General features: G+C 33.0%; 1 pseudogene; it reads right to left on the reverse strand.

Annotated features, from left to right (window-relative positions):
* Positions 1-3,350: 3,350 nt before the first annotated feature.
* LOC127733606 (uncharacterized) lies at positions 3,351-4,290 on the reverse strand (annotated as a pseudogene).
* Between the last annotated feature and the right edge of the window lie 18,220 nt (positions 4,291-22,510).

The following is a 22,510-nucleotide window of genomic DNA, read 5'->3' on the forward strand; positions in this document are numbered from 1 at the left end:
GACACTTTTAAAAATGTATCTTCACTTCTAGGTGTCGTTGCATCTTTTGAGTCAATTGGATTATGGCTTATAGACATGTAACCAATACCGTACATTTATTGCATGAAGATTTTTCTTTGGAATCCTACAAACTAAGTGAAGGAAGTGGAACCATTAATTTTGACAATAACTGATACCTCATACCTTCATATAAATACTTGAAAACGTCACCAGTCTTATAGACTAAAGGTGACCAACACAAATTTCAGAATCGTCAGTAAAGTACCACAAATGATTGCACTCTTTTAGATTAGAAATAAGAACGACATTGAACAGTTACGTTCACATTTTGTGGGTTTTAGCGTTCCTGATGAAGGTAAATCAAGAGATCGTTATGAACGTATCAGATTTAAAAAGTGTTAATATCCATGTTATCATTTACCAGTAATTAAAAGAACGTACATTCATTTTATTTGCCTCAGGATAATTCAGAGTGTTATAATTTCCAGTCAACAGATATAAATATCGATGAAATATTCACTACATCCACTGATGTCCCAAACCCCAAATCAATTAGTAGGTTAGTGCACTTGTTAATGACAATACACAAACGTGTACATTATTGCCCTTCAACTGATTCGTTTCCACTACACGATATATATCAATTATGCATTTGAACTTTTGGCCAACGTAAATTGTTATCAAGTAGAAAAAAAATCGAAGTATTAAAGTTTATGGCCTAGGTACAGTTAATGAGCTATGTAAATAATGCTTTGATCACTTTTGTTTTCCGAAATATTAAATTATTTCCAAATAGGTGACCATTTGAATAGAGAGAGCACATAAAATCGGCGAAAATGTTCTTAACTATTTGTCGTAAATCATCTAATCACCTATTTCAAATATATATATTTTTCTGAAAACAAATTATATGTTGTTAATACATACATTTCCGTTTTCATGATGTTGAATAATCATGTGATCACAGATGGTCGCATGGAACCTACACCTAATCTTGTAATGAGGATCGCATCGTACCCTTGCTAAACTAAAACTGTAATAGGGATCGCATGGTTCCCATACACAACTAAACATGTAAGGATTGTTTGGTATCGTAACGTAACATGTAGTGACAGTTGTATGGTACCAACAACTAAACATGAATAGGCACGGTGTTTATTCAGAACGCTTGCTTTCCGATTTAAGTGACGGTAATGCTTGCTTTCCAATTCCGGAAACGCTTACTTTCCAATTTTGTAAAAGAAAATTACAGAGAGGGTAAATATCACGGGGAAGGGGGGGGGGGGGGGGGGGGGGGGGTGGGGTCTCAACATTTTGGGTACAGTTGTGCAGCTGGGATTTAAAAAACACCCCCCATCCATATATTGAATAATTGTGAAATCACTACCTATACATATATTTCACAGCGAAATCATAACCCATTCAGTGAAGATCGTTGCACAACAAACTGAAAAATTATGACCCATTGATATATCACAATTGGTCAATTACTACCTATTGATATATTTCCTCGGTCAAATTGCACCCCATTGATATATTTACCTTCATATAGGAAGAGACCCCCCCCCCCCCCCCCCCCCCCCCCAATCCCGCGTGGTAAATAGGTAGGTTGCTATAATATTAAATCAAAGCGCGAAAGCGCTGTAAAGGCAGTTAATTACAGGCTGTGTGTATTTTTAGTCCAGTTATATCATTATCTTGCATAGTGCAGTGTACTTATCAGAGGTGGCTTCCAGTATTTAAGATTTAGAGTTCTCTAATGATATTGAACAAGTTTCATGAATGTTATATTCTGAGCATTATATGAAGGTGATTTTTCTAACTTTTTTATGAACTAGTGCATTATGTCCAGTTTGTACCTTGTTTATCTATGTTTGTAATCAAATACTGTTTAATATAGTTGGGCATTTTCTTTTTAGGAATAAATATCAGTTATCAACTGCAAATGTGGTTTATTACTAGTAAGCATGGATGATAGTTGTAAAATTGGCAATCATACCACATCTCCTTATTTGTATAATGATCTATATTCAACGACCTCAGGTACAAAACATATATGTAACTAAACTATGATGGGAAACCTTTGACTTCTTTCTTTTATATATACTTTTGATTTGGTAGCATAAAACTATGTAGAATACTCCTGTTGAACATATCATGCATAGATGACGTTGTCTTTCTATCATTTTATATATGTATGATGGTATTTACCTGCTATCCTTGGATTCAACAGCTTTAAGAATATGGTGAATACATGTTTATATGCCATGTATATGCAACACAGCTCATGGTAAAGTATGCCAACAAGAATGCTGGTATTAAATCTCAGTACACTTTGATGTTTAAGGGCAATTTGTATGACTGTTTGATATAATTAACTTGCACATAGTATATGTCTGTATCTGTGGAGTTACATATTGGATATACCAAGCATTTATTTTTGCATTGGTTGATGATAATAGATATTGTGGCATAATTATAAAATACACTTTATATGGATACATTGTGTATGTTATATCAATTTTATTTGTAAACTATGGTAACATACAGTCAATCTCAAGATATCTATTTTAATCTTAAAAGCAATGTAAATTTAACAATGGGGTACACATTGTCTTCCTATACTACAGAAAATAAATTTGAACCTTGGTGATAATCACTGTATATATATGATTTTCTGTACCTCGCCATGGTACGCACTTTTAAGACATAAAAGAACTTTTCCTTATTAATATAAATAGACTATTCTTTATTATTGATTTATATTAGCATATTCAATGACTTCCATCCTATGAAAAGTAGTTCATACTGATTGCTTAGTCACAGTATTGTGTGTATTGCAAGAACATTAAGTAACATAAAGTTACATGTACATTGCAACATGTCAACTCTTTAGACGACCATACTTTTTCGAGAAACTATAACTCCAAGCATAATTATCATGATTATTTCCAAGTATAAAGTAATTCATGAATGAAAAAAGGAGTTCTTAATTAAGAAAAAATGACATCTCATTGTTTGGTCACTGTCATAATAGTTGCCTCATTAGCATTTTAACCACCTCTCCATATTTGTAAGACAATAGAAGAAAATGATTCAACCCAAAAACAAAACTTAGCTGTAAGATCTCTGAAATTCTCTACACGGTATGAGTTGTACTCATTGTTGGAGATTGTACGGTTACAGTAACACCTGTAACTGCTTATACCCATTTCTTATGCACTTTGATTTGATAAACTCACTGAATATCATACCAAATCTCCTTATTTTTATCTGCATTACAATTTACATGTACATGTAATTGTAAATATATATATATATCAGAACAAAATTCATTGCGCCACTTTCATTTATGCATCCTTTGACACAATACAAGTTCTAAAATTACACAATATAAAACAACTAAATGTTATCTCAGATGAAAGTTTTTTTCAGTTCCATTCATAGGATTTGTTAGAATTTTGTACGTTTTGCCAAGCCCAATAATTGGCTCTATATGCACCTGTTTATTGGAGACTTTTCTATCCCGTATAAGAGTTTTGGAACTAATTCTGTTTCTCTTTTTGAAAAAAAAGTTGGAATATTGACGGCAACATCCATTTTAGCAAACAAATCTTGCACATTAAAACCTTTATCTGCCATCACACTGTCACCTGGATCACATAATTGAACTATTCTACATCGTTCGACTATTTGACGGTCACTGGTACAACCAACTTATGCATAAGAGACATAGTTGACTAAACCACCAGGTGTCGAACATACAAGTATTTTCAGTGTTTCTGTTTTTATATGATGAAAAGGTTGCCTGTTGAGCTCTAGGAGCTTTAGGTTTTTTCATGGGACATTCTGTACTGTCAATAATAATCCTAGTTGAAGGAAACTTTAATTTGAAGTCAGATGGCGAAAAATACCTGACTTAAACCGCTAGATGGCCAAGTGTTAGCCTCTCGCCACTGTTTAGACATAAAAACAATCCATGTATACACAATATTCTTAACACTAGATTCAGATATTGAAAACAATCTAGACAGTCCAAAGTTGGTTGTATAATGCCTCAATTTCACCAGTCATAAAAAACTGATTTTTAACTGACACGCTATCAATTTGAAAATATATGTATCGCAAACAATGTGCTGCTGGACCAAGCGTGGTCAAAACAAATAAAAATTTAGTATATGACTCTAAACAGGTATAAAAATGCATGGCTGTGTCATCATTTGCGAAATTCTCTGCTGAAAACATAGGCATTGATGGTGTTTGCGTAATTCTATCTGTGAAGCTCAACATTAGCTCGGCAGTTAGTGGTGGACAGTCATAAATCCTTACTGCAGTATGAATGACTTCTTCAGGAAAACCAAACTCACAATCAAAACTTTCCTCTAGATTTCTCCTACAATATTCATCCAGTTTAGTTCTTTTGTTTACACGGGAAACTGCCCGGATTTTTCTTTTTGCGGACGATTCAGTCTCTTGCTTGGTCCAGGAAAATAGGCAGTAGACATAAGTCTCTACAAGGTGGGTTTGCGCCCTGAAAAAGGTTATAAAACATTAGTTTTTTGAAAATTAAATGAACTTCCATTAGCAATGTATACTTTGTACTACCAGGCGAAATATTAACTAGATTTATTCATTACAATGTGGATAAAAGTTCAAAACTATGTTTGCCTGATTCAATGTATGTTATGTAAATCCAATGGACAAACAATCAGAGACTTATGCAACACACGTACCTAATTACTATAATATAGATGAGAGCATGTCATTGTTTTGTTCCTGTTAACATTGTCATTGATATTTTTCAAGAAAGCCTATGAGGCATAGCTTATGCATTCCTGTCATTACTACATCATACATTAGCATAATTACTGCTAAAATAATTCTCAGTATGATATACCTCTTGCAGGAAATCATTATAATTGTAGCATTCACCAAAAAATCTCAAACAGATCACATTGAATCGTAATCCAAAAAATTATGACGGCTTGAATATTAACCACCCCCTTTTATTCTAAAACGATAATTGCTGTTGTAAACAGACTTTGGTTTATTCGCATGGCGATTATATATATAACTGTATTTATTTCTAAAAGAAAATAAAGTTTTACCATGAATAGTTTCCTGCACGTAGTCGTTTTCGGTAAAATGTGCCTTGCAAACAACAGCTGATTGAGATGGACTCCACGATGAAATCGTGTTCTCGTCCAATCTGCGTATAGGCCATGGCGTTGATCCAACTTTTCCTTCTTTTTCGGTCATTTGGAAATGCATGTCCTCCTCCTAAATGACATCCAGGTACACAACAACAAGTACTAAGCATCGTTAATTAAAAATGTATATTTGCAGAGTGCAGAAACCGGAAGTTAAGGAACAGGACCGGCTACCACGGCGCCACCTATCCAGGAACGATAATTTGATACTTTTTATACCTGATACCGAAATAACAATAACGTCATACGGCTTCACTTGCATAAACAGAAATGCGCTTTAAATTGTATAATATGCAATATAATTCATGTTCAGTCGACCTCTAATTGTTATATCAACGACTGAAATGATTTAAAAACATCTAGATTGCAGATAACACTCGAAATTAACCCGACCTTTTTCCACACGGAATTCAAATAATTCTAGTTTGTCAATCGGTTGACTGCTTATAATGCAAAATACAAATATATCAAAAGTTTTGAAAACTAACAAAACACACTGATCGTTTCTTTATTTCCCAATGTAAATGAAATGAAACAAAAAAACATTTTATATCACAAAAAGAAGAGGAGAGAATTCAACATTTCCGGATCTTATTATGGCCAAATGACCCCCCACGTAGATATGTTTGACATCGCGGAAGGAAAGATTAACCCGGCAACCAGAAAGGCATTTAAGCACTGCCTTTAAAAAAATAATGAAATACACATTTTCTTCAATGAAATTGAATTTGACGGAAAAAACAAATAACCAGGTATCCAGTTTCATAATTTATTGTTTCTTCGAATGATAAATGAATGCGACTTCATTTACAACAGAACTGCGTTGTCTTGTAAATCAGACTTTACAGCCAAACATATCCAAATTTAAAAACTTTCATACACATTTACTAAACTTTCTTAACGTAGTCTTATTTCAATAGGGTTGATATATCATTTTTTTACAAACTATAATATCGCAAATGATGTTATTGGGTTTATTCGCCGTTTTTGTGAAAATCGATGTGTAACGCTTACTTTCAGATTCAGGAAACGCATACTTTAAGATTTGAGAGGTACAACTTCAGTCAAATATAGTACTAGTAATTAAGCATGTCCAAACATTTTTCATTGTAGAAAATCTTCCCATAACGTAATGTTTCTAGCTGCGGAACCATAACTCTAATGGTCCTTGTTATATTTTGTGATTTGTGCGGACAATCTATGGTCCGCAAATTGTCAAGAAATATCACAAGGACCTAAGGGCTACGGTTCCACAGCTAGTAATGTTTCAAGACTACCGGCATATCTGTGTTATCTATAAGGCGAGAGAAGGCCTTCAATCCTTTATGGTAGGAGTGTCATATTTTTCATATGAATTTCTCGACCTTAACATGTCATCATTATATCAGGTATAGCTTGAAACAGTGGTCTATTTCAACGGCTCATCCCTACCACTAGTTAATAGTAAGTGTTCCCACCCGCGAGATGTAAGGGCCTGTTTATCCATATAGGCTATATAATATTCTTAAATTTTTAGCGCTATATGTTGCCGTTGCGAACATTTTCAAAACAAATTTGCAAGCTTTACATGTTTTTTTTGTCGAATTTTGCAACGATTGATTGATTGTTGGTTGCTTAACGTCCAATGCCAAATAAGCATGCATGTTCACGACGTAATTTTCATCGAAGAACGTCGATAACCAAAATGTGTCCAAAAGACAATACATATTATCCATGTTATCATTTACCAGTAATTAATTGAACGTACATACATTTTATTTGCCTCAGGATAATTCAGAGTGTTATAGTTTCCAGTCAACAGATATAAACATCGATGAAATATTCATTACATCCACTGATGTTCCAAACCCCAAATCAATTAGTAGGTTAGTGTACTTGTTAATGACAATACACAAACGTGTACATTATTGCCCTTCAACTGATTCGTTTCCACTACACGATATGTATCAATTATGCATATGAACTTTTGGCCAACGTAAATTGTTATGAAGTAGAAAAAAATTAAAGTAGTAAAGTTTAAGGCCTAGGTACAGTTAATGAGCTATGTAAATAATGCTTTGATCACTTTTGTTTTCCGAAATATTAAATTATTTCCAAATAGGTGACCATTTGAATAGAAAGAGCACATAAAATCGGCGAAAATGTTCTTTAACTATTTGTCGTAAATCATCTAATCACCTATTTCAAATATATATATTTTTCTGAAAACAAACTATATGTTGTTAATAAATACATTTCCGTTTTCATGATGTTGTATAATCATGTGATCACAGATGGTCGCATGCAATCTACACCTAATCTTGTAATGAGGATCGCATCGTACCCTTGCTAAACTAAAACTGTAATAGGGATCGCATGGTTCCCATACACAACTAAACATGTAAGGATTGTTTGGTATCGTAACGTAACATGTAGTGACAGTTGTATGGTACCAACAACTAAACATGAATAGGCACGGTGTTTATTCAGAACGCTTGCTTTCCGATTTAAGTGACGGTAATGCTTGCTTTCCAATTCCGGAAACGCTTACTTTCCGATTTTGTAAAAGAAAATTACAGAGAGGGTAAATAGCACGGGTAGGGGGGGGGGGGGGTCTCAACATTTTGGGTACAGTTGTGCAGCTGGGATTTAAAAAACACCCCCATTCATATATTGAATAATTGTGAAATCACTACCTATACATATATTTCACAGCGAAATCATAACCCATTCAGTGAAGATCGTTGCACAACAAACTGAAAAATTATGACCCACTGATATATCACAATTGGTCAATTACTACCTATTGATATATTTCCTCGGTAAAATTGCACCCCATTGATATATTTACCTTCATATAGGAATAGACCCCCCGCGTGGTAAATAGATAGGTTGCTATAATATTAAAAAAATAATGAAATACACATTTTCTTCAATGAACTTGAATTTGACGGAAAAAAACAAATAACCAGGTATCCAGTTTCATAATTTATTGTTTCTTCGGATGATAAATGAATGCGACTTCATTTACAACAGAACTGCGTTGTCTTGTAAAACAGACTTTACAGCCAAACATATCCAAATTTAAAACCTTTCATACACATTTTCTAAACTTTCTCAACGCGGTCCTATTTCAATAGGATTGATATATCATTTTTTTACAAAATATAAGATCGCAAATGATGTTATTGGGTTTATTCGCCGTTTTTGTGAAAATCGATGTGTAACGCTTACTTTCAGATTCAGGAAACGCATACTTTAAGATTTGAGAGGTACAACTTTAGTCAAATATAGTACTAGTAATTAAGCATGTCCAAACATTTTTCATTGTAGAAAACCTTCCCATTACGTAATGTTTCTAGCTGCAGAACCATAACTCTAATGGTCCTCGTTATATTTTGTGATATGTGCGGACAATCTATGGTCCGCAAATTGTCAAGAAATATCACAAGGACCTAAAGGCTACGGTTTCGCAGCTAGTAATGTTTCAAGACTACCGGCATATCTGTGTTATCTATAAGGCGAGAGAAGGCCTTCAATCCTTTATGGTAGGAGTGTCATATTTTTCATATGAATTTATCGACCTTAACATGTCATCATTATATCAGGTATAGCTTGTGGTCTATTTCAACAGCTCATCCCTACCACTAGTTAATAGTAAGTGTTCCCCTCCGCGAGATGTGAGGGTTTGTTTATCCATATAGGCTATATAATATTCTTAAATGTTTAGCGCTAAATGTTGCCGTTGCGAACATTTTCAAAACAAATTTGCAAGCTTTACATGTTTTTTGTCGAATTTTGCAACGATTGATTGATTGTTGGTTGCTTAACGTCCAATGCCAAATAATCATGCATGTCCATGACGCAATTTTCATCGAAGAACGTCGATAACCAAAATGTGTCAAAAAGACAATACATAGCTTTACGTTCAGCAAAATTGAGGTTGTGGTTAACCTTCTTATGTTTTTGGTATAGATACCCATAATTTCTTGATTATATCCCCTGGTTTGTAATTAGGTAATCTCTTTATAAAATAAGATATGATAAGATAAGATAAGATAAGATAAGATAAGATAAGATAAGATAAGGTAAGATAAGATAAGTTAAATTTATTTTGATAAAGTGATAAAAATAAAACATTACTATTCTAATTTAAAATTAATGAAAGTAAAATAAAAAAGAGAAAGAAAATAGAATCAAAAATTAACTCAAACCACTTTCACCAATTTTCTAAAAAATATATATTAAAAATTTTCTATCAACATATAACATAAACTTTTACAACAAATATACTTTCATTATTTATGTACCAAAAGTTTTTTCCTGAAATATCCATTTTCTTTAAATAATCTTTTATCATGATAAAAAGAACAGGCTTTATGAACAATTATATGTTATAAAAATCTTTTCCTCCTGACATAGAATTTGTGAATAGAGTAGGACAGTGTTACTTGAATGTCATTACAAGTCATTAAAGCATTGAACTTGAACTCTGTGCTTATGTTTTCAAAATTTTTAATAAATTGACGTGCCTTTCGAAACAAATCATTTCTAATGTCTTCATACAAAGGGAAAACCATTAACAAATGAGTTTCGTGTTCAACATCATTCGATTTACAAAATTTACATAGTCTATTATTCAGCGGAATCTGTGGTATGGAGTATCTTCCTGTCTCTACAGCTAGGGGTAGCGATCCACTGCGAAATAATGCCATAGTTCGAGTTAAGTTTCTTGGTAAAAGCGAAAAAATATACTGCTCTGTTTTAACACTTGTCTTGTAAATACGGTAAGTCATTAGCTTGTTCCCGTTAGCATTGTTTCTGTCGTCATGTAAATCTTTCTCGAAATCAGCCTGGTCAAAGTTCGAAAGTTTTTCACTTATGAGGCGCATCGCCGTTTTAACACTGAGAGTGGCGTTATGAACAATATCAGCAACATCCATATCGTTTGCAAGTTTGTCTATTTGATGATGCCACCCTTTTCGTCGCCGCGAGGCCAACACTGCTACTTTTGATATAAGTCTATCATCGTTAACTCGTATGATCTTACATTTTAGACGTAGGCATGATAGTTTTTGCTTCGTATAACACGAGGTTAGTCCAAGATCTCCACGCACCGCTGTGTTGGAGGAACGCTTCCCAACCGTAAGAAAGTATTTTGCAGCTTTGTTCTGTACATTGTTAATTACTCTGTGGGTTTTATATCCCTTAACGGCACTCCATACAATAAAACTGGTTCTACCATCGACGTATAAAGTTTGTGGTAAACGTTCCAGGTCATACCACCTGTCGCTATGAATTTACCGAAAAGGGCTCCCAAAGCTCTATTGGCTGATTTAGAAAGTTCTGTAACTGCCTTTTCTAGAGTTAAGAACTCATCAAACCAAAGTTCCAAATATTTGTATGAGTCAATATACTCTAAATTGTGAGTTCCACATTCAAAATCAAAGTCTGACCGAGCTATCGAAGGATTTCTAAAATGCACTACTTTGGTTTTCAACCGATTGACTTCAAGTGTTCAGTCATCACACCAAGACGCAACCTCATTTAGTATTCTCTGGAGTTTATGTTCGTCCGGCGCAATAACAGCTATGTCGTCGGCATACAATAGTATGCTTAACGCAATATCGTCAATCTTAATACACAGTTTAAGTTGTTTACTCGTTCGGCCAGGTCATTTATGTACACCGCAAAAAGACTAGGCGACATTAAACATCCTTGTTTAACCCCCGAATCGACGTTGAACCATGGTGTAAGACGGTCGTTAATTTTAACGGAGCATTTAACATCATCGTACAGAGATTGTATTGCGGTAAGGTACTTTCCACGTATTCCAGCTTTAAACATTTTATACCAAAGAAGATTTCTAGGGACGAAGTCGAATGCCTTTCGCATATCTATGAAGCACATAAAAGTAGAAAGTTTCGATATCTTTCTATCATTGATGACAGTATATAACGTATGTGTATGCTCTTCGCAACTTCTCTTCTCACAAAAATCGTTCTGATCGTCGCATAGAGTTTTGTTAGCTTTCATCCACTCATTTAATAGTGAATTCAAAACATGACAGTATATATTACTAGGTACGGACACTAAAGTAATACCACGATAGTTTATAGGATTCTTCCTATCGTCTGATCCTGTCTTGAAGATCGGATCAATAATCCCTGTTCCGGTACTTTCCCCAACTCAAAACATCCATTACATATAACGAATAAAAGTTCAACAGCTGTCGGGTTTTTCAAAACTTCGGCGGGGATTTCATCAAAACCGGTAGCTTCACGCACTTTGGCACTTTCGACTGCTTTAATGATTTCTTCTCGTGACATACGATCGTTCAATGTCGTCACATCATACTGAATGTCATTTCCGATTATAAAATAAGCAAGTACACACATAGGCTGTGATACTGTGATTGAACCATTGCAGGTTGATTTTTTCAGAGCTTTCGTCAGATAACAGTTATTTAGTGTATTAATCAATTAATCTTTTGCGGATATATTTAATATCTTTTTTCGTGTACTCTTTTGTGGATAGAGCCATAGTCCTTTCTTTTCCTTTTATGTTTTTATCTTTCTTTCTTTCGGCAAGCAAAAGTATTAATTAAATCTTATAATTCAAACACGGAAGTAGCAGAAATTATTTACCCTTTCGAGACACATGATTTGTTTTTCTATATGTTGTTATTGTTTGTGATTATTTTGGGGATTTCGTTTTATTCGACTTTTTTTGTTTTTCGTTTTTTTTTTTTTTTTTTTTTTTTAGTTTTTTTTTTTTATACCAAGAGAAATACATAAAGTATGATAAGAATAAATAACTTAAATGTGATGGGAGCCGATTTGAACATTTTAATCTCTACGATATATTTTAATGGAGTGAAATAACCCGGTACCTATCAAGTCAGGTGCCAATTCGACTTGTCACCTCCGCTGTGTCGTAGGGTGTTAATAAATAAATATCGAAAACAATAACAAATTTTATAATCTGCATGTGGTACGATGATTAGAAAATCGTTCCATCTGAAAGAAATCGTTTGCTGAAAATCGGAAAGCAATCGTTTCCAAGAATGACGCTGAAGGTAAACAATCTGAAAGACAGCGTTTCCTATGATTTTTTTCAACGGACATGTATGGTTAGATTAAATGAGTTTCGAGAAATGGAACAGTATTTATGAAAGGAAAGTCAATAGAGACTTTGAAACCTGTGAATTTGAAATATGTTTTAAACAGTTTCATACGAAAGAAATGCATTCTTGTGTTCAATCGTTTACAGTGTTGCGTTTATGGGACCGTTTGCGACTTCATTACACACTTTTATGATGACAAGCATTTCATTTTTATCAAGAAAAATATCTCTCATGTTCGGTGAGATACAAGAGAGAACACCATATACCATCCTATTGTAGAGTCGTCCATCCTCATTTCGTGTCTCCTGCTACGTCGTAAACAAAAATCTGAAAGCAAGCGTTATGCGTATCGGGAAGCAAGCGTTACCGTCGATTGAATCGGAAAGCAAGTGTTCTAAACATACACCGTGATAGGGTCGCATGATAATTGATTCTCCGTCAGGTTATTACAACTGTATGTTGCCCACAACTAAATATAGTATATAGTAACAGTCGAATAAGACTTACAATTAAACATGTCAAGCCCTAGTTTTCCCTATTGCATTGTTTTATATTTTGTTATCCGAAGCCTTTCATTTCTTACTACACGAAATGGGTTGTGCTCGTTGTTGAAATAGATTCATGCAACAGTAGTTTACCGATGTTCAAATTTAATGAATCGATTAAGAAGACAATTCAAATTTACCAAAACAACCTGAGGAAATCGCATGAACTGAAAAAGGAGCGAGACCGAGTGCGTCTACAGGATAATCGTCTCCTGATATGAACGATTCACCTGCAATTCGAATCTATATTCAGTCAAAACGACACAATCGGTAAAATTACACATTTGACGAAGTGTCTCTAAGACTGCAAAAACATGTCGCTAGTGAATAGAGACACCGACATATCGAATCGATTACCAACTTTGCGATAGTGACATTAAAATGTATGAAGTTTTTTTTTTCTAATACCTCTGTTTGAGCAGTGTTTGTGTTAGGAGCATACCTATGCTAATGTCCGCAAAGTGTGAACACACATGAGCCATATGGAACATAACAGTTGAGATAAGTAATCGTCATACGGTGGAGCAGAGGTATGCTACTGCTGAGAATTGGAAACTTATCACTTTTCATCTGTGTCAATATCGAGGAAAAGATCAAGATATGAAGCAGACATTCTGGTTTCTGTAGTATCATTAATTTCAAGTTCATATCTGGAAGTGAAATTAAAGAACTTGAGAGTTTTTTCTCCTTGTTTTATAAAAGTTTACTTTAAATTTTACTTCGTATGAGTACGAAAAAAAGTCGACCAGTATGGAGTGCATAATTATTTCCAACAGGAATGCCGATTGTCTGTTAATGTATCAATCCACCAAACTCTACAAATGAGTTGTCGATCAAAAAATCAAGCATTTTAATGATATCATCTTCGATGTATTTGTTTTTTGAATCAGTGTGGTTCTTTACAAAGTAAAAATTTTTTAAGACCTAAACCAAGACATCTGTAACATGTAATATGTAGTAACAGATGCAAGGCAACAACAATTACACATGGAGTGAGGATCGTAAGGCACCAACAACAATTAAACATGAAGTGAAGATTGCAAGAAACCAGCATTTAAAGATGATGAGAGTGCAACAAGGGTCCCTTAAATATACAATGAAGTGAGAGCGATATTACTACGATATTGTCTTCTAAACTAAACCGTATAGAATCCGTATAAAACACTGAGGTATAGATGACCATGTAGTGATGATTGAAAAGTATCTAAACCATGTCCTAAAAGTCCCATTGTATCCTCAACGAAACCATGACAAAGCAGTGATGATAGCAAGGTATTTTTTTTTCAAAACACAATAGTAAGGTCTCCAATAAATCATGTAGTGGTTATGCATGGTATCATGTAGTAAAGGTAGCGTGATATTCCACATAAACCATATATTGAGGTCGCATAGTATTATTAACTAAACTGTTTAGTAATAGGCAGACGGTTACCGCAACTAAATCATGATATGTAGGCCAAACAGGAATCTGTACAAAACATTAAATGAGGTAGGTATAAGAATCTCAAGAGTTATATTATTTGCTAAAACTGGGTCGATACCACTGCTAGCTAGTGTACTGTTAGTCCCCGGGTGTATTCAGTAGTCAGTGCTACGGTACTTACATGCTTTATAACAAACTCCATTGTAATAGTAAGAAAGTATGAAGAACTAAAGGTTCCAACTCTAGCAGGCCACATTGACCTTAGATGAATTTGGCTAGTTGTAGGATATAGAAATCTGCTCTTTAAAGCCGTCAACTGTTGTACAAAGGATTGCTGATGTTGATAGTAGGTTCCATTGTACTATTGTGCGCGGATGAAATGATAGTTTGTGAGAATCTTAATTGTTTTGAATTTGTTTTAGTGGTTAGTATGTGTATGTGTTGTTCTGTTGTCTGATGTAATAAGACAATCTTTAGGGTAGATTGCTAAATGTTGATGCATGATTTGATGGAATACCACTAGCCTGGTTTGTATCAGTCTCAACTGTAGTGAAGGCCACTGTAAATGTTCAAGTATATTTGAGACAGAGCTGATATTGTGGTATCTGTTACATGTATAGCTAGCAGCTCTTCGTTGGACCATCTCAATTTGATGGATTTGATTTTTGTTGTGAGGTTCACAGACAAGCTGTACTCTTAGCTTGGGTCTAACTAATGAAATGTATGCACTATCTTTTATTTGTTTCGAAGATACATTTAGGTTGCGTATTAGAAAAATTTAACTGTCGAATTGCATTAATAAATTTTGCTGTTATACTATCATCATGTTCATTCCATTTAAGATCTGATTGGATGCATATGCCTAAATTTTTTGTAGCTATATCTGCTTGAAAAATGTGACAATTTTTTGTGTGGATGAATCAACATTAGCCAGGTTTTTTTTTCTTTTTGTGCCGCTGAATCTAAGTCCTGTTGCAGTTTGGGTACATCATCTTTGTTTGATGTTTCTATAGATGATGCTATAATCGGCTAATAACTTTAAAGTGCTATGTTGTAAGTATTTTGGGAAATCGTTAATATAAATAGTTAAATAAAAAGAAACATCTAAATCTATAAAGCGTAATTTCATGTGTTTAATGAACATGCATACAAGTTTTCAACATTCGTTTTTTTAGAGTTAACCTTAAACACAGTTTGTTAATGGCATATTATTTTAATGTAAGCATTTCCTTCTGTTATTCAAACTTTCCATTTTGGAAAATGTTAAATTAGATAATTGTAACCAAACGATTCATTAATAAGTTCTGAAACAAATTCACTGTTTTTGATTTATAACAATCTATGTATCAATAATTCAAGCTACCTGTAAAATACTAGTATATATAATTCTGGTAAATGTTGTACTGAAAAAATAGACAGCATGCTATTACGATTCCCTAATGCAAATAGGCGAAAGTTCACAATGATTTTATAGGCTCTGTCAACGTCCAGACGACAGCGTCAATATATCCAATCAAAACTATAGTGTAATATTCATTAACGCACAAGTTCCGGTAAACAAATGTCTGATCTAATGACACGTCTATATAATTAAAAGCTTTTGCGTTTCATTGCACCATTTCAGAATATCAAATGTTTTCTCATGTGGTCCGATTAATATTATTCAATGACAATTTAGGTTCTAAACATGGATTGATTGTAATCTCTGAGGAATCCTTGTATCGAATGTCGGCGAATTACGAACATAACAGAAATAGTGATATAACTTTTATCAAGTTTTTATTACAATTTCTTGAAGATCCAATCAATGTTTTCTTGCATGATTGACATATTTTAGATTGGAATCAAAATACATTTAGTCCTTTTGTTCTGTGCAACAACAAAAAATAACAAAACACGATTCCATCGAAACTACGTCATTTTTGCAAGAAATAGTATTGAAATATCTGTTTGATAATGATATTCTTACAATGCGATTTATTATATAGAGGCTTCAAATATATCATCACGTATATTCACTACCTAGAGGATGCCATTCCAACTACGAAAATCATAAAAAGAGATAGATAAACCTTTTATTAAATGTAAGGTTGTTGTGAATTTCATGAACACACAAGAATTACGTAATAATTTTCCATTTCTATATACAAACTGTTTTTTCAAGAACGGCTGAGGAATTGTGAGATCAGGTATCTAAATTAGAATTGCTAATGTTTTTAAATAATTTCCCATAATGTAGTTTATATAATGCTTTTTTCAAAAATATAATAACAAGTGTAGGTCACGGAGCTTTTTGTGAAGCTGTCAAAATTTGTATAGATAATGCATGGAAAAATTCAATAATTTTGTGTGATAGGAAGAAACTATAAACGATAGAATTTTGATATATATACCGTGATTTCCCAGTGAAATAAAAACAGATAATTTCACATATGAAATAGTTCTGATAATTTCATTCTTCTGTCGTCATACAAAAATGGTTGTTGTGGAGACGTTATGGATGACGTTACAGCAATACAATTCAGAGTGCGTAGAAAAAGCTTGTTCGGTCACTCGTTGAATATTTTTCTATATTTGAATTCTTGGATTAGTTATTCTATAAATATGACTCGTTTTCTCACTACAAAAAAAATAGTTAATACCCTAAACATTCCTTTATGCAATAAAAAAAAGTTTATATGTGTTATCTTCCCTGATAAGGCTTTTTTTTAAATGAATCATACAAAAATGTTTTATATTTTTTTTAAAACAGTCGTAATAGTAAGATATAAATTATCACAAATAAAATTACATTCCTTTCTCCAAATCAGGAGATTTTATCAAAGTTCTAGACCGATTGTACTCTGCTATTTGACAATCCAAGATATTCTTGAATTGGTGCATTCTTTCTGCTATTGAATTGGCATACTGAAACCGATTGTATGTGCACTTTTTTCAACTTGTAATTAAGTAATTTCAATATACGATTTATTTATGCATTAAACGTGACAATCCTTAACACACTTAAAGTTACAAGACTTAAATTTTTTTTAAGATATGGCATAATTAAGTCCTTCGAAGAACTGTTGCTCAGAATAATATACGTGCAGAGTTTTGGCATTCTCCCAACAAGTCACTTAGAATCGATGAAAAAACACTTTGTAAATTGATGCGTCCGAAGCGTTTTTCTGAATTCAACTTAATCAGGAACGCTAAAAGCCAAAAATTTGAAAGGTAAGGATGCATAAGTACCGAAACACGTAAAGACATAACAATAACTTTATTAATTCATCAATATAATATAGAATTTTAGATGGGTAGGTTATAAATCATTTCGGTACCAAAGCACTGATTACTGAGCTGATGCTGCCATCGGGGACTAATAGTCCACCAGAGCCGGTATCAACACATTGCTTTGAAATGAAAATAACATTTTATGAATTGTAAGCGTCCGAAGCGCTTTCCTGTCACTTTCCAATCTGAGATCTTAACATTTCTTCCACACGTGGTCTGGAATCAACTCCCAAATTAAAGAGGTTAGCATATATATTCTCCACACAATTAGATAAATCAATGTATAGTCAGATAGTCTGATATTTCCCCACCGTGCGACTTAGAAACAACTTTCAAATTAGGCAGTTTGACATAAATATTCTCACAATACATTACATGGATGGAATAAACTTTCCAATCAGGGAGTTTCAGTTTTCCCACATGACATCAACTAACTTTATCAGTAAGTATAAATCATTGGCTTTAATTTTGTTGCTGTTGTTTGGGGAGGGGGGATTGTTGTCGATTAATGTAAATTTATAAAGCGCTTCTGCGGACGCAATAATTGCAAATATAAAGTGTAAATTTTATCGACTCAAATTTGTCAAAAAATACCAATATTTTATTTCAAACCTTCTTTAGGGATTTAATATTTAGGAACATACTTCAGAAATACGCCGTATTATTGTGAGACCTTACTGAAACTGAAAGACTTATGAAGCTTTCATAATGTCACGGACATTTTTGGAAAGATTTGGAGACTTTATAAAACATTAATTATGCATGCTCCTTGTGTGAATTAAGCTCGAGGAAAATTGGTCCTGCTACTTTGTTTTCATTGTTCTGTTCATACCGGTTGTTATTGACTCGCAATAAATAATTCATATTTATACCCAAATTATGTATTTTCCGTTTTGATTTTTATCTAAATGAGTTTTTCGACAGTTTCAACAACCTAACAAGTCTAACTAATTGAGATTGGCTTGGTGCTCATTTTGGCTCTGGTTCATCATCACAGTTGTACCATTGCTACTGACGATCGTAATTTTATAGTCATAAATCATAGGATTTCATGCTAGTACTTGTCTAGCCGACGTTCAAATCTTTTGATATTTTTTGCGGACAATAGTGTCACTGGAAGACTGTTTCAGACTTCCACTTCTCTGTTTGTGAAATAATACTTCGTAAAATCCAGTGGACTTCTGGTTTTAACCAATTTCAGGCAATGCCTTCTAGTTGTTGGGCTATTACGCTGTGTAAGAATACCACTTGCTATCCTTTTATTGTACATTTGTTTTACTTTCTCGTACACAGCAAGAATTATATCACATGCTTATTGTACATTTCTACCCTCTTGTAAATCAGTACTGAACGGCTACATGATAAAGTTGTAATGTTCTACTTTTGGTAAATTCAGTGCTGATTTTTTAGTACCGCAACAGTACTGATTTTTGCTGTACTGTTACAGTACTGATTTTTGCTGTACTGTAACAGTTCTGATTTTTTTTCAGTACTGTAGTAGTGCTGATTTTTGCTGTACTGTAACAGTACTGATTTCTTCAGTACTGTATCAGTATTAATTTCTACAGTACTCTAACAGTACTGAGTTTTTCAGTTCTGTAACATTAGTTTTGTTTCAGTATTATTTCAGTACTGTTTCTAGACTGATTTATTTCAGTACACTACCATGAATTATATCACATGTTTATTGTACATTTCTACCCTATTGGAAATCAGTACTGAACTTCTACATGATAAAATTGTAATGTTCTACTTTCTACTAAATTCAGTTCTGATTTTTTCAGTACAGTAACCGTACTGATTTCTTTAGTACTTTCACAGTACTGATTTCTACAGTGCTGTAACAGTACTGATTTTTGCTTTACTGTAACAGTACTGATTTTTTCAGTACTGTAACAGTACTGAGTTTTTCAGAACTGTATCAAAATTGATTTTTGCAGTACTGTAACAGTACTGTTTTATTCAGTGTATTTCATAGACTGATTTATTTCCCTATCGAATCAGTACTTATTTTTTAGTGCTCACCTAGTCTTTATCAATCATTTCATTTCTGTTTAGGTAGGTGAATCTATTATCTATTCACATTATCAAAATGGAAGTTTCTGTAGCCAACATATATTTTTAAGAGAAATCTATGGATTTTAAATAGGAAATTTGATTAAGTAAAGACATAATTATTCAAGTACATTTTTCGTTGATTTTGTGTGGTTTCTATACAAATTTTTACTTATTATTTAGGAAATTCAGTCAGTATCAGTGATATTTCAGACAATAACAGAGATAAATGCATTATTTTTTGGATTTATAGTTATATTTCAATGAGCCAAAGTTGTATGCAAAGTTTTACCAAAATCTGTGACATAGCCAATTTACTGTTCCTTTGATGCGACTGTCATACAAGCGAGAGGTTTATCTAGCTTTAAAACCAGGTTTAATCCACTATTTTCTACATAAGAAAATGCCTGTACCAAGTCAGGAATATGACATTTGTTATCCATTCGTTTGATGTGTTTGAGGTTTTGATTTTGCCATTTGATTAGGGACTTTCCTTTTTGAATTTTCTTCGGTTTTCAGTATTTTTATGATTTTACTTTTGACCTTAATTTAATGATACAGTCCGTCTTTGTTAGTATCGGTTGATAGGATGTTAGTTCTCATTCAATCAATATTTCCGTAACTATTGTATTACATTTCTATAGCTGACTAGTCGGTATGAGTTTTGCTCATTGTTGAAGGCCGTACAGTGACCTATTGTTGTTAACTACTACGTCATTTGGTCTCTGGCGGAGAGTTGTCTCATTTGCAATTATACCACATCTTCTTATTTTTATATGTATGTCTAAAAGAAGGCTTCGGTTAATTTTTTATACTATTTTCGTAGATTCGTTGAAGCTTGTATTTTAATTTGAATGAATTATATAAATAATTCCTTAATACCACAAGATAAGCGTGATTGACTTATCTATATTCCTGACCATAATATACTTTTCAAATACTTACTGAGAAAAACTTGTTTGTTTTAATATGTCAGACCTACTAGTGACAAAGGATTCTCTTACTTTCAAATTGACTCAAACTACTCGATCTATTTTTAATGAATATATATTCATTTCACAAAGTATGGGTTGTCTATACTTGTAAGCAGTATCCTGATTCTGGTACAATACCAGATGTACATTGATGTAAATAATATTTAATTTGTGCTTTTTCACGATACATGTACCATATTATTTATTCGGAAATTATGTAAATTATTCTGTCGCTTAAATAATACAAGTTACATAACTTTGAGAAATGTTTCAAATTATTAAATCAATTATTCACAACTTTATTGTGAAGAAGTGCTTCTAGTAATTTTTTGAGGTTGGAATTAAGCAAGCGTTAAACTATTACTGCATATCTGATTCTATACTTTTAATTTCTCTTTCAGAAAATGCAAGAAAATGTCCTACTTTATCAAACACTTGCTGACAGGGTATTTCATTGTCCTACTTTATCAAACACTTGCTGACAGGGTATTTCATTAAGTGTAACATATTTTTTTTCTCCAATAAGGTTTTGTGTGAATGGGTGTATATATGAGTATTGCAGTGATTTCAAGTGTATTGTCAGTCAGGTGTATGATTATGTATACTTATTATACTTACTATAACATGATGTCTAGAATCAAGTTTCTTGTGCCGTTAAAAAACGTACAAGTCAACTGTATTCACCATGATTGCTTTGGACAATTGCAATGAGTAAAACTTTAATTTTATTTAAATTTTAATATTTTTTAAAACTTTTAACATAATGCATAGGAACCACATTGTATTAATTCTGCACAATTCAGTCTCATATATGATATTTCTTGCTACGTGTAGATTGGTTATTCCAGATAACACTTTAGTTCTAATATGAGCTCATTATAAGCATCAATCTTTTATGTTTTGATACTTGTACGAAACTCGGGATTGCATGGTTCATGATTAATGTTATCTTTTCTGATGAGTGCCATATTAGTACATCCTTTTGTATAGGTCTTTAACTTTCACGTCGAAGGTTCCATTTCAGCTCCAGTATCCTATGCTGTTAATTATTCTGTGGAAAGAAGATGAAATGACTTTATAAAGGTTATTAAACTTTCTTATGTTTCCTTATTTCTGTGTTATGTTAATAGAAAAATAATGCACAACTTTTAAAGGGAATGGTCATTAAAATGTACTTATTACTTTATATACTACATGTATATATATATATAATCGATCAAAGTTGAAATTTATTCCGAAATAAAAAAAATAAAAATATAATAATTATATCTATCATTCCGGAAGTATTGGTGTTTGCCAGTGGCAAATATTTTATGCACATGTAGCTTTAACCATCAGTCCTTTTATGTGATCTTTATGGTCAGGTTCGTGAAACTTTCACACCCCCCTTAAAAAAAACTAACAACAACAACAAAAGGACATTTAAATATACTCATAACTATATATAAAAGTACATACATGTATAATAAAATTGAACTGGAAATTCAATTTAATTGATAATTGAAAGTACAAAATGTATATATACACACGTATTTACTATCAATCATCCCGGAATGATTGGTGTTTGATGTCAGTCCATATGTGATCTTTATTGCCAAGTTCCAGATGATTGCTCCTTTAACATGTTTAAGACCAAAAGTATTTTCACGTAGATCATTTTCAAAACTCCTATGAATAAAGTATGAATATTTGATCAATCATTTTCTGATACTTCTTCAGCTTGGTAAAACAGAAACAAATACTCTCCATTGCTTGTAAATGAAACTAGAGGCTCTCAAGAGCATGTGTCGCTCACCTGATTCTACTTTGGTTTTGGAAATCATGTGAAAATAGATTAAAATCATAACAGATACCCTAATAATGATTGAGGCCAAATTTGGTTTAATATTGGCCCCGTAATTTAATCAAAAGCAGAAGACTTTTGT

Source organism: Mytilus californianus, unplaced genomic scaffold (assembly GCF_021869535.1).
Source record: "Mytilus californianus isolate M0D057914Y unplaced genomic scaffold, xbMytCali1.0.p SCAF_3, whole genome shotgun sequence".
Classification (NCBI taxonomy): Eukaryota; Metazoa; Mollusca; class Bivalvia; order Mytilida; family Mytilidae; genus Mytilus; species Mytilus californianus.